This window comes from Triturus cristatus, chromosome 5_1 (genome assembly GCF_964204655.1).
Source record: "Triturus cristatus chromosome 5_1, aTriCri1.1, whole genome shotgun sequence".
In the NCBI taxonomy this organism is placed as follows: domain Eukaryota; kingdom Metazoa; phylum Chordata; class Amphibia; order Caudata; family Salamandridae; genus Triturus; species Triturus cristatus.
This window is the reverse complement of record NC_140587.1, coordinates 516,154,572-516,169,353: the sequence shown is the minus strand read 5'-3', so window position 1 is coordinate 516,169,353 and position 14,782 is coordinate 516,154,572.

Genomic DNA, 14,782 nt, shown 5'->3' with positions numbered 1-14,782 from the left:
CAATTTCCGCCCCATCTCCCTCTTACCTTTTCTGGCAAAGGTGCTCGAGCGCCATGTCACTGGCGCTTTGAGCTCCTTTGTAGAGACTCATGGAGCTCTTGCTCCCCGCCAGGCTGGCTTCCGCCCCGCACACTCCACGGAGTCCGTTGTTATTTCGGTCTTGGACAACCTCAGGGAGGGGATGGATACTAACCGGCGCCAGGCCCTTGTGCTCCTCGACCTCTCGGCCGCCTTTGACACGGTGGATCATACCATCTTGCTTTCCCGTGTCAGGGCGGCCGGGATCGGAGGGACCGCCTTGGTCTGGCTCTCATCCTTCCTGAGCGACCGCACCCAGGCCGTTCGTCTGGGTGATTTTACAGCGGACATCCGAAAAGTTCAGTGCGGGGTTCCCCAAGGCTCCTCCCTTTCCCCCCTCCTGTTTAATCTCTATATTGCCCCTCTTATCTTTTCTCTCCAACAAATGGAGGTCTCCGTATTTAATTATGCGGATGACCTCCAGCTGGTCTTTAACCTCTCCTCTTCCCCCTCTTCTATCCTTAATTTTCAATCTGTCATGCTCCACATCCGGGACTTGATGAGCCACAATCACCTTAAACTCAACCCTGACAAGACCGAGCTGGTGTTTACGGGTGGTTCATCCAGCCCCTGGTCCCCTCTCTTCTGGCCCCCTTCTCTTGGCCCCTCTCCGGAACCCTCTACCTCTGTTAAAACCCTCGGCATAAAACTGAACTCTCAACTCACCCTCCACTCCCAGGTTAGCTCTGTGGTATCTTCCTCTTTCCTTTCACTGCGCATTATACGCAGGGTGTCCCGTTTCTTCACCTTCTCAGCTCTCAAACTCATCCTTTTAGCCATGGTGGTCTCCCGCCTGGACTACGGCAACGCCCTATATGCAAGTATCCCTGCATATAGCTTACGGCGTTTGCAGCAGATACAAAACCAGGCGGCCCGCCTGGTCTTCAACCTTCCCAAATTCCACCGTTCCTCCCCCCTCTTGAAATCCCTGCACTGGCTTCCTGTGCAGGCCCGTATCCAATTCAAGCTCGCCTCCATCACCTTTTTGGCCCGACTGGACTTGGCTCCAGCATTCATCTCCTCAGAGATCACCCCCTATGTACCCACTAGGGAACTCCGCTCCTCGTCCCAGTCCCTCCTCACTATCCCACGCTATCGGACAAAGAAGTGGGGTGGTTCGAAATTTGCTACCCTTGCCCCGATCCTCTGGAACTCCTTTCCCCTAGCTCTGCGATCCATTTCACTGTACCCCCAATTTCGCAAACATCTTAAAGCCCATCTGTTCACAAAATTCTTTGATTAAATCCCCAGCAGTCTCCCCCGTCTTTTGGCCCTGGATCTGGTTAGCAGTAGCGCCAAGAAACCGCAGGTGTACGAGCGCTTTACAAGTATTTTAAAACTCAAACTCACATTATTTCTTAGATTGAAGTGGAACAGTAAATCTGACTCCCGAGATATGCACTTTCACTAATGTTTGTTAGACTGGACATATAATAGTGGTACGGACCCCCCAAATATATGCTTTCTCCCCAGTATTTGTTATATTGGAGTTAGAATAGTAACTCAACAGTCCCACCATGTATGCAATTTCCCAATAATGTTAGATCAGAGTTAGAATAATAAAGCTGACCGCCTCCCCCATTGTATGCACTTTCCCCAACATTTGTTAGACTAGGGTGAGAATAGTAAATATGACCCCCACAATCTATTCACTTTATCTGTCGGTTAAATTAGAGTCAGGATATTAAATCTGACTCTCATTCTATGCACTTTTTCCATTGTTTGTTAAATTGACGTTATAATAGTATATGTGATTCCCTGAAATATGTAAATTTTTCCAAATGTTTATAATATTGAAGCTCAAATAGTTGGTTATACACCAAGCCTCCTTTAATGCATGTTCTTTTCACAATGTTTGATGGACAGAAGTTAGAATCTTACTTTGACCCTGCTTTTACATAAAGACATATGTTCTATTTATTTAATGTATGTCTTAATTTAATTTTAAAATGTATTTATATGTTTACATGTATTATAAAGTTACATGCACTTGTATGATTTTTTTAAATTACTAGATTAATGTTAACTTTTTAAATTATATGTATTGTATATATGTGCTACATATTTTGAAAAATTCATTACATTTTTTGTAAAGTTAAAAGTATGTTAAGTCGATTCTTGGGGTATTTACATTTTTTCCACCTTATTTTTGTGTTGCCATATTTTGTAGGTCAATAGTCAGTCCCACAAGCCTTAAGCTTAATGGTGTTTTTTTCACCATTGCAAAGTTTCTGTACAGTGTATCATGAGTCACAGGCAGCACTCTGTTTGCTAGGCAGGAACGGAGATGCTCTCCTTGGAACTTCAATGGTGTGTGAGTCTTCTGCTGCAGAGGGGTTCAAAGCTATACCCAGAGTATAGGCTCTGTCTGGTGTGAGTCTTCATGACTGCAGCACCTGCACTACACTAAACATAGAAGTGGAAGCAAAACAAGCTACATTTCTCTGAGCACCAGATGACTCTCAAGACTTGCAGTGTTGGCACCCATGTAAGGTTTATTGAGAATTCCTTGCCAGGTCTTTCTGATTAGGGGTGGGCGGAATTCGGAAATTCACTTTCGCAAATTATCGCGAAAATGTTAAAAATCTCCGCAAATACGCGGAAATATCGTGAAGATGCGGAAGTTTTTTTCCCGCCCGTTCGTGGTATTTGCTGCGTGGTCGCGGCTCGCCAACTTACCCATGTGGTTGCTCACAGGCGCGGCCATCTTGTTTTCACTTGTCTTGCGGTGCATGATCGTGAGAAGAAAGACGTGATCGCGCGACGCATGACGTTACTGCGGGCGCGAACTGTCGCGAGACAGCGCAAATGGCTACCAACAATCCAACATCTCGTGGAGAACGCGACCGGGTCGGGAAAACTTGTCGGCGATCACGGGGATTCAGGTAAGGCAATCGCGTGCACGCGAGAATGTATTATTTTACAGCGCGAGCAAGAAACAAATTATCGCTAAGCTGCGGAATGCGGATATTTTGACATTATCGCGCTTTCCGCGGAACGCGAAAATGCCAAATTATCGCAATTTCCGCAAACGGAACGGAATTTTGGCCCTGGCCTAATTCTGTTACCTAGTTGCTGCTGTCAAAATCATTTTGCAAGGCTATAGGAATTCATCACATTTTCATTACAAGCTTTCAAGGAACTTGTTCTCAGAGAAGCAGTCTGAATCAACATTTAAAACCAAGGATTTAAACTTGATGTGCAATTTAGTATTTGAGTCATCCTTTAAAATATTATGAACTCTATACACCCTAGTTATCCTTCATAGTATTTCAAACTCAATTGCACCTATACTCAAAGGAGCTATTGAGCCTCTGTATTTGCTCACTTTTTTAACACTTTAGCTGCTGGACCTTGATCCCCCTCCCTCCCTCCCTCCTTTGGTGCTGAGGTTTTTTTTTACATTTGGGGTAGTTCACGCTTCAGGCTCCATCTTTTGTTTTCCACATAAGGGAATCACATCAATTTGCACCCTTCTTTTCCAACATCCTGACCCAGGGTTTGTGAAGTCCCCTGAGAGGACTAAGACAATTGGCAAAATGTAGCAAGATTATGAGTTTATTTAGAAAAATAGGGAGAAGGTGATCCTGATAAAACGGTTTTCCCTGTACTCTTTGCTGTAAAAAGTCACTATCATCCTAGCTTTCAGCAACATGCAAAGCTGAATCACAAAACCAAATTTCGTACCACAGTTTTGGCATTTTTCAAAGAGGTAGCCCATTTTTCATCGTTTTTGTGCTCTGAATCTACTTCCAGTATGTGGAGGATACCAGTGTGAAACCCGTGAGTAATCCAGGAGAGCTATAGATTTCGGAAAAGTAGCATATTCAGCAAGGGTTCATATGTGGAGATCCCTCAAGTTTTTCTCAAGGAAAATAATTGTTGAAATAAAGATATATTGAAATGAGTAGGAAAAATGACCATTTGTGACAACATTTTATTCCGTAACTTTTTGTCAAAATGGGTGATTTATAAAACCAATGTACCATTAGGTGTCCTTAACCCTTCTGGGTGTAGGGATATATAGAGTTGGTAGGTTCGCCACGAACTCAAGGTACCCGGAGTCAACAACTGAGCTGCACCATACAATGGTTTTTCATTGAATACTAAGTACAGACAAATTGAGATAGTAAAATAGGTAGAGTTCTAAATGGTTATCAAGGAAACCTACGTATTTCCGAACTAGGCACAAGAGGTGGAATTTAGGGGCAGTGGTCATTTGTACAACTCTGAAATTGTGGGAACCCGTACTAGTGTTTGATTTAGAAGGTATTTTTCAAAACTTCTTCTTGTTATTAACTGCCTTACATTAAAAAGGCACAAACGCAGTAAAATCTAATTGGCAATAACAAATGTTCTACTATTGTATGTTCCTAAGCGTCTCACAATAAAAATTGTACCTCACTGTGTGAGTAGGCTTGGTGTCTATGACAGGAAATGGACCACAACACAACATGGACGTATACCATTTTTTCAACAAAAACGGACCCTTTTTTCCCAATGTGGGTAGCTCTAGATTTTAAACCCTAGCTCAGTCTGCACCTAGAGAAACTAGACAACCTGCACATTTCTGAAAACTAGACACCAAGCGGTATCCATAGTGTGGTGACTTGCATAGCTAACACCAGTTTTGGTATTCAGAATCTCTTGTAAGCCTCAAACTTTAACTAAAGAAAACCCACATTTTTCTCATATTTCCGTGAATTAAAGTTCTGGAATCTGTGAGGAGCCACAAATTTCCTTTCACCCAGAATTTCCAAAACTCTCCCAATAAAAATGATACCTCAATTGTGTGGCTAGGCCTAGTGCCCACGACAGGAAAAGCCCAAAACACAATTTGGATGCATCACATTTTTCCACTCAAAATTGACCCTTTTGTTGCAAAGTAGCAAGCTGTAGATTTTAGACCCTAGGTCATCCGGCACCTATGGAAATCTAGCAAACCTGTAATTGTTTTTCAAACTAGACGCCTAGGGGTATCTAGGGTGAGCTGACTTGCATGGCTCTCTGTAGCGATCACCCACTGGATAATGCCAAGACAAGCTCGTCGCTGCATTACACCGAAGCCCCTTTTCGGGCTCAAACCGTGCAAATGCGCCAAAAACGACAATTCCCTGCAGGCAATGGGGCGCAACACTAGTCTTGCAGTTCATAAGCACTTCCTCTAGAGGCGGAAGGTGCTTGACAACAAGAAACGTAGAAGGACCTTAATGGCGGATGGTGCTCCCCGCCGGATTCCAGCGAGAAGCATTTCCGCACTTTGTCCGAGTCCCGTTCCTGTGTTCAACACGCGACGCAGCGGAAGCCCAAGAGGTGCCCAGAGAGTCGTCCCGCAGCGGTCCAGGTAACACGGGGATACCCGTGCGTTACCCTCATTAACCGCTTCCCATCTAGCCAAGCGAGTCTTCGAGTAGCAACATTCAGGCACAGAGGTGCCTTTACCCGCTACATTTGGATTCCGTTTGTGTACACTATATTCTATACCGATAACGCCAATCGGAAGCACCGCGACCCCTGTGGTTGTTTTGGGTTACGGGTGCTCTTACTTACTTTACTGCTACTTTCAGTGTTATTAGCGCCAGAGAGACGAAAACGTGCCAGATCACTGGGAGCGCTACGCTTGATCAAACCCGTCGGTTTGATCGTCATTGGCATTTTTTACTGTTATTTTGTGGAGCTAGCGAGCAGTGTCTCTGAGGGTCATTACAGGCACTGTTGGAAAGCTGGAAATTCACTCCTAATTGATTGGCATTGACTCCCTATGGAAAGTCATAGCGCATAAGTGGCGAAAGGTTTCCCCTTTTGACGCTGTGACAGACTTGCCGTGCTACAAGAGATATTGTACATTGTGCTTTGATGAAAACTTAATTTGCTTATTGAGTCTTACGATACATTAGTCTTGCTGCAGCTCTTTTGGTGGGTAGGAGTAGGATTGAGTGCTTATACCTATATGTGGTAGTTAGATCACCCTTACATCTGCTCTCTCTCCCGGTTCTGCAGGGTTGTTTCACTAGCGCTAACACTCCCTCCCAGACCAGACCCAAAAGAAACACTACTGCTGGCAGCATATTCTTTATTTTATCCCCTTCCCTTTTTCCCCCGGACACGACCTCACGCAGTAGGGTTTTTCTTTCCTCTGCTGGGGGTTATGTTCAGGGGAATTGGGGTATAAATCAACTACCATCGTCGCTGCTGGAGTCATGAAAAAAGGTTAGTGGCGTGCTTTATGTTTATGTGCTGCTGACAACCTGACAGACCTGACACTCTCACTATGTTTTTTTTTTACCCAGAATCCTTTGGAGACCTCAAACTTTGACTAAAAGACACAAGCTCCTGTCATTTCTGTGATTGAAAGTTCTGAAATCTGCGGGAAGCCACAAACTTCTGTCCACCTGGAATTTCCACAAGTCTCCTGATATAAATGGTACCTCACTTTCCACTGAATACTGATCCTTTTTAGGTCGAGCCTACAGCACACATGCGCTGGCTGCTGGACCTGCTGTAATTACTTATACCACCTTATTCCTGCCTGCTACTTGCCAAGGGTTCCCTCAAGTGCCTCTCTTTATTGCTGCATCCTGACATGTTCTGGCAGCTGATAGCTCATTTCCGTTCAAGGCAAAAGAGAACCGGCTATTTACAGTCTCCTTACTGTTTCATTCCTTATGTTTTTTTGGAGAACTCTTCTTTTTTAATTGCTGATTTCTGCCCATCGCTCCTTGTTATTATTAGCCTGACCGAGATCAAACGCCAGAAAGTGCCTGTTCGTATTTGCCAGAAGTGCCGAAAAGTAAGTTTGTAAGTGGCTCTTTAACTCAGGACAGTATTTCTAATTAATCCCACTCCATATGTTTAATCATCCCCTATTATATCTGCTTTTTTTCTTGCAGTGAGGCGGGGAAATAGGACTGATGTCTCTGCCATGTTTCAGCTATCATCGCAGTTTGAAATTTGAAGCTGCATTTACTTTACTCTAGGACCCTCTTCCCTGCTGGGAGACAACAAACATGCCTCATAGTTTCTATTTGTAAACCACACAACTGGTTTTGAAAATATTTTCATGACAAGCAGTGAATATAAACAATATATATATATTTCATACAGATATTCTGCATATTTGAAGTTACAGAGCATTCTTTTTAGAAGAACTATGCTTTGAATCAAAAAATAAAGAAAAGGACTCCTGGCAAGGTGTGTATTTCATGCATTGCTTTTGGATATACTTAACCATGCTGCACTCTAACATCCAGAGGCATGCTCGGGCTGTAAAATAACGCGTCACCTCTAGACAAAGGGTGACTTTAATCTGCTTGGCAGGTTTTTCGACTGCCTAACATTACCCGCCCGCCTTTTCGTGGTGATAGATATCACTCAGCTGTATCATTTTACACAGATAGTGTGCAAAACAACTGAAAGGACATGGCTGCACAAACACAATCCTGCAGGAGAAAGCGGCCAGCATATGTGGAAGGTACACGCATAGGCTTAAAGATCACGGGCTCAGTTAACTATAGAATTTTTAAATGAACTTTCTTAAAAAGCATTTATTGAACATAGTAAGTGTACGGGGGCTATTTTCAAAGATACAATGCTCAAGACATTGACTTTATCTGTGTTTACAGCAAATAAATATAGTAGTTCTGCTAGATATTAAACACCACATAATACAAAAATCAGATAAGTATTTGAAATGCACTGAAATGTAGTCACCAACATTTGTAGATATATATTTTTTTAACTTACTAAAATACAACCTACATTCGATAACTAAATAAGCCCCAGTTGTTTCAAACTGAAAAAAAGTTTTGTTACGAGTCGTCTTGTTAAAGCCATTTAAATTAAGAAAAATGTCATAAAAAAACAAAAGCCTACCTTGCAAAGTGTCCAAAAGGCACATTGAACTACTGGAGCATTTCCTCTACAGCAGGGATCTCCAACAAGTAGTTCGGGAGCTACTGGTAGCTCGCCAGTACCTTCAAGGTAGCTCTCTGAGGTGAAGTCAAGCCCAGTATCACATTCAGAGAGTTGGTGCCTGTTACAGGAGGCAGCACTGATCATCTCAAGACCCTTAGAGTGACAGTCAGCCAAACTTATGGCAGTAACTCATACTAACACTCAAACACACACTGTGTCGGCTTATAGGGCCTGCTACATGACAGTCTGTATTCAATCTCAATGTAATTAAGCCACAAGGAGAGTGGCCATGTTGTAGTCCCTCCTTTATCAGTCACAACATGTGTGTGAACAGAGCACCGTCAAAAAAGTATGGCAGGAGTAGCCTGAGCAGTAATCAGTGCTGACCCACCAACGTGGGGGGTTGAGGGAGTCAGACTGAAAACGTGTCTGTTGGATGCATGATCAGCCCAAGACCTGAGGAGAACAGGGTATGATCCAGACCACACTAAATTAAGTGATTCAGCAATATTTATGTGTGTGCCCATAATAAACACTATTGCTTCCTGAAACTATGCCTGGTGTCAAGAACCGCCAAATGTATATGCTATCCCCCATCATAAGAGTGTTATGGCTGTCATAATTGTGTCCATTCCTGGCATAATAGTGCCAATGACATAAAATGGTCATCCTTGACTATTTTAGCATTTCTGGTCTAGTTGTGGTATACTAGCAGCCATCATTGACATACTAAGAGCATGACTGGCCTATATGTACCTATTCCTGGCATATTAATGGTCATGACTGATATATGGTCTCATCCCTGATCCTAATGGTTTCCAGCCTTGGCCCAACTGTGGCCCTAGTATAATTTTGGTCATTACTGGCATAATACAAGCATCTGTGGTGCTATGGTGAGCATCCATTGCATATGACTGTAATACCTGGAAATTCAAAGCAGCCTGTCCATATGAGGCATTTGTACATGGGAGGACATGATGAAAATGACAAGCTGATGTTTTGGGATTGTGCATTTCCTAAAAACTGAAAACTGATATTTTAAAGACAGTTTTAATTTTCAAAAATGGGTTTTCTTCTGGAAAATTAAGTTTGTTTGCCCTCGGTGAAAAGTCGTATTAGATAGAAAAATTAGCATTTTCAGAAACTGGTGAATGATAATTCAAGCTGAGCTGGGGAGACGTACTGCTGTGCTTATGTCTTTTGGGCCACAGGGCATGGCAAGATGTGAATGTTACTTCATAAGTCAAGGGGAGGCATTTAATATTGATTAACTTTTTCCCAGGATTTTTGCTGGTAACCACACTTGGTATACTTGGGTGGTAACTACTGGAAATGTTACTTTGGGTAGTCATAGTGTTGTCACTATTTTACAGTTATAAAATTTGCTAGTAGCTCGGGAAGACTTTTCTTGAGCAGAAGTAGCTCTCACTACAGAAAAGGTTGGAGACCCCTGCTCTACAGCATTCAGTTTCAGGTGGTGCTCGTCGAAACACAATTCCAGGTCCTGAATCTTCACCCCCTGAGCCTCCACTTGTTGTGTGAGGACGCTCCCCTGTCACTGTTCCTCTGTGCAGCCGTTAAAAAATGCAATCTGCTGTGGGCATGTTTGAGTTCGGACAACAAAGCACTTCGGGGGATATTATCAAGGACGGCGATAAAATTATCGCCGCTTTAGCGTCAGGAAACTGTCACTAAAGCGGAAATAATGGGCCTGATAATATGTCGCAGAGAATTCCAATAGAATCCCATGTTCACACCAGAACATGGGCTTCTATTGGAATTCTCTGCAGCATATTATCAAGCCCATTATTGCCGCTTTTAGCAGCAGTTTCCTGCCGCTATAGCGGCGATAATTCTAACGTCGTCCTTCATAATAATATGCCCCTTCCTCCTGTTCTGAGCCTGCAAGCTGTGGCATTTAATTTGAAGCAAACAGTGGTCCTCAATTTAAGGAATGAGGGGGATGAATATAGCACAGAATCGGAACTATATTTAGGAATGTCCAGCCGGACATCCAATTTAATTCTTCAATGAAAAAGATAACAATAATAAACAGCAAAACAAGGGTGGGACACAGTCCTGTATCCGTTGGGGGAAGAAAACAAATACAAAACAGACAAACATTACAGGCAAGGCAAGCGAAGCTTAATTACGAAATCCAATGTTATAAGCTTTTTTTCTACAAACAGTGCACTTTTTTCCATAATAGACTAATGTGCATGCTGTCTAGATTGGGGTCGACGACGTTTCGATCCTATTACACGGATACAAGGATCATCATCAGGACGAGACAATGAACAAGCCTGGTGTTTAGAGAAATTGCCTGAGGAAAATAATGAAGAAAAGAAGGGAGAAAAGCAAGAAAATTAAGAAATTTTAAACCTGAATAAGGCAGCGCGGGATAAATATCCGTAATAGTGTTCAGTGCACATGCCACATGTGACTTCATGCAGTTGCTAGAATGCAAACGAGTGAGCTAGTGAACTAGATGGGACGATCTGGTATCCAAGAATTGGCAGGCATTAGTTTAGCGCCGGTGGAGGAGTAATCTAGTTAGAACGTAAGGCCGTGGCGTGGCGAGGCGTAGAGTGTGTGGCCGCAATGAATATAAACAGCCGGTCTCGAAGTGTGCGCTTACCAGGGACTGTCGGCGTGGTCATGTGCCGGAATAAAAATCAAGATTCTAAATAAAGAAGAGCTGAGAATGATCATTCGTTTGAACAGCATCAAGGATGGTCTCAATCGGAATGAGGACTGGACTAATCTCATTTGAACAACAAACTTTGATCCCATATTCTCTCTCAGACTGTTTCCTGAGATAATTCAATCGGAACGCCGGTTGCTATGACAAATGTCACATGATGCCTCTCACCACACAATACTTAACTCGAACATAACGGAAATGTGATTGCTTCGTTGTTACACTCCTCACAGTTCTTGATGCTCGCACTTTATTATTTCCTTATGTTCTGTTTCACTGCTTTCCTTGGGTTTAGCCAAGTAATTATGATGTATTGCTGATGAGCCTTGGTTCGCTTTATAATTAATTGTATTTTCGTCTTATTTGCATAAATTGTCTCTTCGTAGTAATTATGTACCCCCAACTGTCTGCTTCTGGTCAATCTTTCCTCTATTTTTACTATCCTCTTCCATCATGGCGGCGTAATCTCACGCTCTAGTGTACCACACGAACGCGTTGCATGTATATCTTCGCGCTTTTTTGGCCCTCCCCGTCACTCGTTCATTGTCAACTGAGGACACCACTTGATTACGGTAAGCACCTGAACCTCCACCCCGTATTGGTTTTCTCACCTTGGATCCCATGAGTTAACTGTAACTTTTCCTTCTAGTGTATTTCCACGGATTCCTCTTACCCGCAATTCTATTATGATTGCGTGTCTACCCTGGATTCACAGATTGTTCACTTTGACCTCGGACCGGAGCTAGAAATCCCCTTTGCCCGTCTACATAATTTAACAGGTACCAGTTCTGTCCGCATCCCGTCACCTTGGCACTACCCTCTCACTCGCTCCCCTGCCTCAATTGCCTCCCTTCCTTCCCCAGCCATTGTTGCGGTCTTAGCCGCACACGCCAGCATCTCTAGACCTCTTGGCACCTCCAGACGTGATTTTTATTCCGGCACATGACCACGCCGACAGTCCCTGGTAAGCGCACACTTCGAGACCGGCTGTTTATATTCATTGCGGCCACACACTCTACGCCTCGCCACGCCACGGCCTTACGTTCTAACTAGATTACTCCTCCACCGGCGCTAAACTAATGCCTGCCAATTCTTGGATACCAGATCGTCCCATCTAGTTCACTAGCTCACTCGTTTGCATTCTAGCAACTGCATGAAGTCACATGTGGCATGTGCACTGAACACTATTACGGATATTTATCCCGCGCTTCCTTATTCAGGTTTAAAATTTTTTAAAATTTCTTAATTTTCTTGCTTTTCTCCCTTCTTTTCTTCATTATTTTCCTCAGGCAATTTCTCTAAACACCAGGCTTGTTCATTGTCTCGTCCTGATGATGATCCTTGTATCCGTGTAATAGGATCGAAACGTCGTCGACCCCAATCTAGACAGCATGCACATTAGTCTATTATGGAAAAAAGTGCACTGTTTGTAGAAAAAAAGCTTATAACATTGGATTTCGTAATTAAGCTTCGCTTGCCTTGCCTGTAATGTTTGTCTGTTTTGTATTTGTTTTCTTCCCCCAACGGATACAGGACTGTGTCCCACCCTTGTTTTGCTGTTTATTATTGTTATCTTTTTCATTGAAGAATTAAATTGGATGTCCGGCTGGACATTCCTAAATATAGTTCCGATTCTGTGCTATATTCATCCCCCTCATTCCTTAAATTGAGGACCACTGTTTGCTTCAAATTAACAATTACCCAAGGTCCTCAACTACCTATTGGGTTCCCTTGTTCTGTATAAATATAATATGCAAGCTGTGGCATGACAAGGAAATAGCCGAGTACAGAAGAGTTGTGCCTTTCATTGGGAGATACAGAATAAAAGCTTCATTGACCTGCATAGTCTTTACATTTGCATAACTAACATTGAGCCCGAGCTTTCCTTTACTTCCTCTCCCTCCCTGGCCTTTCTTGCACCCTGCCTGTCACTACCACCCTTATTTTTCTTTTTCTTTAAGGAGCACATTTCAAGAGCACTGTATTAACTCGCATCGTTCCTGCTCAAGCCGCCTCCCAAGGACCTACCTGAGACAAAGCGAAAGTAAGTGGCTTCACGTCAGTTACATACTACTGAATTAACAGAGCTCCTCTCTGTTGCAATTAAGCTTTTTAATCTTGTAACACATTCGGTGGTGTGATGCAGCCTTGTCCGGTGCTGCCTGTAGCTGTGTTGTAGGTGTGTCTTGCAATCAGGCGTAATGGGTTCATAATAAAAGTGTATGCTTAGAGACCAGCACAATGGCATGATGAGTCCACCAGTGCACATGTTTATGATGTGGGAGAAAAAGGCAGCCGTGAGCAACAGATATTTTGCAGCTTGCACATACCGGCTTCGGCAAACCAAAGGTATATAGTTTAAAATGCATGCACTCACAACAGCGGTAAAAGATTACCAGGTGCAATAAAAAAAAACATTTGCAATGCAATAGGTCTTACATTACTGAAATTTTAAGGTATTAGCTTTACAAATAATAATGCAACATCAATAGCTCAAACTTCAGTAATGCAAGACCTGTTGCATTACAATTGTTTGTTTTCAAATGTGGGTAGCTATATATTTTGGACCCTAGCTCAGCCAGGACTTAGAAAAATATAGTAAGCCTGTACATTTTAAGAAACTAGATACCTGAGGGTGTCCAGAGTGGGTTGACTTGCATGGCTCTCTCCAGGTTTTGTTACCCAGAATCCCTTGCAAACCTCAAACTTTGACTAAAAATCAAATTTTCCTCACATTTCTGTGATGGAAAGTTCTGGCATCTGTGAGTGGCCACAAACTTCCATTCACCTGACATTTCCCCAAGACTCCTGGTAAAAATGGTACATCACTTGTGTGGGAAGACCAAGGTGCCGATCACGATCCGGTAAAAAATTCCCCCGTGCGACTCGTATCGGGTCTTTTTACCGTACGAATCGTACAAGTGCCGTACGAACTGGCAATCACGATTCGCATGGTAAAAAGTCCATACGAACCGCACTGGGAATCATTCCCCACACGTCCTCGGGTCGGAAAATGTGTCCGACACGTCCTCGGACGATTTACCTTACAAACGTGAAAATCCAAGTCCGACCGAGGAATCACGATCCATCCCGTGCGTCCGAGGTTACAACCGTATGGAAAAAACACCGTCCGCACCGAACTCCTACAGCAACCATGGAGACATGTGCCCGCATACGCGCCCAACACTCCCCCCAGCCCCCGTACGTCCGACACGTACCCCCCGTATATGTATACCCCCACCCGTCTAGGTACACCCCAGTACGTTCCAGTCGAACCCCCAGCCCAGTACGTGTCATAGCCCCGTCTACCTACACCCCAGTACGTTCCAGTTCTACCCCCACCCCAGTACGTGTCGTACCCCCCGTGTACCTACACCCCAGTACGTTCGAGCCACACCCCCACCCCAGTACGTGTCATAGCCCCGTCTACCCACACCCCAGTACGTTCCAGTCGTACCCCCACCCCAGTACGTGTCATACCCCCCGTGTACCTACACCCCAGTACGTTCGAGCCACACCCCCACCCCAGTACGTGTCATAGCCCCGTCTACCCACACCCCAGTACGTTCCAGTCGTACCCCCACCCCAGTACGTGTCGTACCCCCCGTGTACCTACACCCCAGTACGTTCGAGCCACACCCCCACCCCAGTACGTGTCATAGCCCCGTCTACCCACACCCCAGTACGTTCCAGTCGTACCCCCACCCCAGTACGTGTCGTACCCCCCGTGTACCTACACCCCAGTACGTTCGAGCCACACCCCCACCCCAGTACGTGTCATAGCCCCATCTACCCACACCCCAGTACGTTCCAGTCGTACCCCCACCCCAGTACGTGTCGTACCACCGTGTACCTACACCCCAGTACGTTCCAGTCGTACCCCCACCCCAGTACGTGTCGTACCACCGTCAATGTACACCCCCCCACCCCTGTACGTGTCGTACCACCGTCCATGTACACCCCAGTACGTTCCAGTCGTACCCCCACCCCAGTACGTGTCGTACCACCGTCAATGTACACCCCCCACCCCTGTACGTGTCGTACCACCGTCCATGTACACCCCAGTACGTTCCAGTCGTACCCCCACCC